Consider the following 4,816-nt stretch of genomic DNA (forward strand, 5'->3'; position numbering starts at 1 on the left):
CAACAATTCAAAGTGTGGCTAGGCATGTGGCCATTAGAGACTATTTTTCTTAGTATCCCTTGCAGCAGGGTCATGTGACTAACTTCTTAAATAGAGTTTGTGCTAACATGGTGTGTGCAATTTCTGAGCCTTTAAGGAGAGAGGTTTGTGCCCATTATTCTTCTACCTTTCTTCTTGCTACTCTCAGAACGTGGATCTAGTGGTGAGCCAATTGGACTAAATGGACAAGGGCAACATACTCAAGATGGCAGAGCAACAAGATGGAAGACACTTGGGTCTTGACATGAGCTCTGGACTCCTTACCCTCAAACTGAAATATGAGAGAGAAATAAAGTTCTATCTTTCTTAAGCCCTATTGTTTTGAGGTCTGTTAGGACTGATGAACCTACATTCTAGGAAATGAATTCTCCAGGCTCTTTGACTTAGTGGATTGTGGGTTACATGAGACAGAGAACATGGTTTGATCACCATTGAGTCACTGTTACTGTTACAGAGAACTGGACACATGGTATATAGTCAATAAATATTTGTTGAAAGTATGAATGAGCTACTGTTTTACTCTGGCATCTTGACCTCTGCTTTCCAAAGAGTGAGTGGCTCTTGATCCATTGCTCACTTGGACTACTATGGTCTCTGTCATGGGCCAAGTATGGAATGTTCTAAGGAAATGAAAATTCAGAGAAAGAGAGTCCCTGTCCAGCTGAAGGACCCTTTGGGAATGTAAGCCTCAAATTAGGTTAGACGATGTAATCTTCCCATCTGTTGAATAAATAGAAAGTTATCTAAGGATTCACATGACTTCCCAGCTCCATGGAGATAATGTCTTCACTCATATGTGAGCTCCATTTGATAGAGTGCCAGCAGAGGCAGGAGGTCCATCAGCTACACCTGGAGCTCTGAGGATAGAAGAAACCACCAGGGCCTTGTAGATTTTTCAGACCTGTGACTCTCCCAGGGAACAATGATCCAGAGTTCTGGCCTATTTGGCCTACAATTCTGTTTGATCCACTGAATGAGAGTGTTCGCCAATTGCCTGCTTTGCAGTGTCTTCCTGTCTTGGACTTTACTCCTGACTAGGATAGTCCATAGACACTAGTCATAATGCCCTGATTCCTGAATTGGTGAGTTAATTTTCCAGCCTCTACAGAATAACTTAATAACTTGGTTTAAGGGTGATAGTTTTGTAACTTCTTATCTCAGAGCTATGTGATCCTGCTTCCCCTGCATGAATCCTGCTATCCCTCCATCTCACACTTATCCATTGGGTCTCAGCTTCCATGTCACTTCCTTGTATTATCTGATTACCCAACACTGGAATGAGTGTTCTTCCAATGTGATCCCAAGTACTCTTGCTCTTCTTTTTTTCTTTATTATATAATGTACTTGTGACCAGGAGACAGACCTGGTCACTTGCCTTGATGTCTGGTGTGTGGGAATTTCTCACTAAATATTTGTTAAATGAAGGAGATGAATGAGTGAATAGCTTTTCTTGCCTAACATAGTCTTAACTCTTCCCTTGTTGCTTGGTAAAGCCATGGTCTTGGGCCTCCAGTGCGGTTCCCAGTCCTTATATTTGGTAAAAAATACTTTCAGATTTCTGATTATTATTTTCTTGTTTGTGGATTTATCCCCTAACCCTGTCCTTTGATCTCTCTGCTGATTCTTGGTATCATATGGTAGCTTCTTGTTCTAATTCTACACCTCATGGCTGCTATAACTACACAGAACCCCATGACAGCAAATCCTACCACATGATGTATTGCCACTTTGGTACAATTCCCGTCACAGCCTCCCCTACTCCTATGTGTATACTGTTTCGATCCAAGGAGTACAACAGGCAACATATTATGAAGGTTAGAGTAAGCCCAGATCATGGTGCTCCAAACAGATCAGAATCCTTGGGTGTATAATACCTCCCTTCAGCATTGGCAGACAAGTGGTAATGATTTTTTATTTGAACTTCTTGTTCTGAAAAGTTCACGTACAGTCATAAGAAATAATTTAGAGAGATTTGTCTACTTTTTATTCAGTTTCCCTCCAATCATAACATCTCTCAAACTACTGTACAATGTCACAACCAGGGTACTGACATTGATACATTCAAAATATGGAACATTCTCATCACTACAAAAGTCTCTTGTATTGGTCTTTTATAGCCACACATACCCATCCCCCATCCTTAATTCCTAACTGCTGGTGACTTGCTCTCCCTTTCTATAATTTTGTAATTTTAAGAATTTTATCTAAATGGAATCATACAGCATGTAACTGTGGCTTTTTTTTCACTTAACATAACTATCTGGAGATTCATCTATGTTTTTGCATGTATCAATAGTTTGTTTCCTTTTGATGCATGGTGTTCCATGATATAGATGTACCACAATTCGTTTAACCATCCACCTGTTAAAAGACTTCTGGGTTGTTAACAGTTTGGGATTATTACAAATAAAGCTGCTATCAACATTCATGTGCATATTTCTGTGTGAACATAAATTTTTATTTATCCCACAGAAATAAGCACATGTTGGGTCATACGGTAGCTACATGTTTAGTTTTATAAGAAACTATTAAGCTGTTTTCCAGAGTGACTACTATTTTAAATTCCCATTAACAATGAGTGATTCTGTTTCTCTACATCCTCACCAGCATTGGATGTTGTCACTATTGGTTATTTTAGCCTTTCTGATAGATGTGTAGCAGTATCTCATTGTGATTTTAATTTGTATTTTCCTAATGCTAATGATTTTGAAAATCTTTCCATGAGCTTATTTGCCATCTGTATATTCTCTTCAGTTAAATGCTTTTGAAAAAACATGATCTAACTGGATTTTTTTCCTGTTCGGTTTTGAGAATTCTTTGTCAATTCTAGATATTAGTCTTTATCAGATGGATGGATTGCAAATACTTTTTTTACCAGTTGTAGTTTATATTTTCATCCTGTTAACAGGAAATTTCAAAGAGTAAAAGTTTTTCATTTAATAAAGTCCAACTTATTGATTTTTCCTTTATTAGAATATGTTTTTGGTATTAAGTCTAAGAACTCTTTGCTTAGCCCTAAATCTCAAATATTTTATCCTCTTCCCCACTTTAAGTTTTATAGTTTTACATATAAATCCATGACCCATTTTGAATTAATATTGGTTTAAGGTGTGAGACTTTAGATTAAGTTTCTTTTGTTTTGTTTTGGCCTATGGATGTCAATGGCTCTGCAATTTCTGTTAAAAAAGCGATCTTTCCTCCACTGAATTGCTTTTGCACTTTTAACTAAAATCAACATATTTGTATAGCTACAGTTCTGGATTCTCCATTCTGTTCTATTGGCCTATGTACCCATCCCTTCACTAATGTCACATAGCCTTGATTACTATAGCTATATAATCAGTTTTGAAATTGGGTAGACTGGTTCCTTCCACCTCATTCTTTTTCTTTCTTTCTTTCTTTCTTTCTTTCTTTCTTTCTTTCTTTCTTTCTTTCTTTCTTCTTCTTCTTTCCTTCTTCCTTCCTTCCTTCCTTCCTTCCTTCCTTTCTTCTTTCTTTCTTTCTTTCTTTCTTTCTTTAAGACCCCACTTATCTATTCATGAGAGACAGAGAGAGGCAGAGACGCAGGCAGAGGGAGGAGCAGTCTCCCTTTGGGGAGCCCAATGAGGGACTTGATCCCAGGACTGTGGGATCATGCCTGGCCAAAGGCAGATGCTCAATTGCTAAGCCACCCAGGTGTCCCCTCTTTCTTTGTCAAAATTGTTTTAGCTATTCTAGGTTCTTTGCCATTCATATAAACTTTATAATAATATTGTCTATAATTTAAAAAAATGTTGCTGAGATTTTGATAGGAACTGTATTAAACTATATATCTATTTGAGAAGACAGTTTTCTTATGCTAAGTCTTCCAGTCCATGAATATGGTATGTCTCTTCATTTATTCAGATCGTCTTTCATCAGCATTTTAAGCATAAAAGTACTATACATCTTTTGTCTGATTTACACCTAAGTAATTTTTTTCAAGTGTAAATAGTATTGCATTTAAAATGTTGTGTCCACTTGTTCATTTCTGGTATGTTAAATACAATGTAGCTTGTATGTGTATCTCTGTTCTTGCAACCTTGCTGGACTCAGTTATTAATTCTAGGTGATTCTTTTTTTTTTTTTTTATTTGGGATTGACTCTATGCAATCATGCCATCTGCAAATAGGAAAAGTTTTATTTCTTTCTTTCCAAACTATGTGTTTTTATTTTTTTGCTGACTGGAACTTCCAGTATAATATTGAATTGGAGTGGTGAGAGTGGATATTCTTTCCTTTTTCTTTTACTGTTAAAATAATTGTTTTGTTAGCTCTAGGGCTTTTTTAAATCTTTTTTTTTATTTTTTTAATTTTTATTTATTTATGATAGTCACAGAGAGAGAGAGAGAGAGAGAGAGAGAGGCAGAGACACAGGCAGAGGGAGAAGCAGGCTCCATGCACCGTGAGCCTGACGTGGGATTCGATCCCGGGTCTCCAGGATCGCGCCCTGGGCCAAAGGCAGGCGCCAAACCGCTGCGCCACCCAGGGATCCCTCTAGGGCTTTATAGCAAGTTGAAGAAGTTCTCCATTTCTATTTTTCTGAGAGTTTTTTTCTAATGAATGGGAAAACTTGGGAAAGGGCAATAATTCTTTCACTATTCCAAATTCCTTAGTGAAATCAATCCCTCAATGGGTGTGTTATTGATTGAGCACACACTGTATGCTATGCTAGGCCTGTGAGATCTAGGAGCTTGAAACTTGACCCTTGCCCTCAAGCATTAAGGAGACATGATTTTCTATTCTGCTATTGAGCATAT

Source organism: Canis lupus, chromosome 4 (assembly GCF_003254725.2).
Source record: "Canis lupus dingo isolate Sandy chromosome 4, ASM325472v2, whole genome shotgun sequence".
Lineage (NCBI taxonomy): Eukaryota > Metazoa > Chordata > Mammalia > Carnivora > Canidae > Canis > Canis lupus.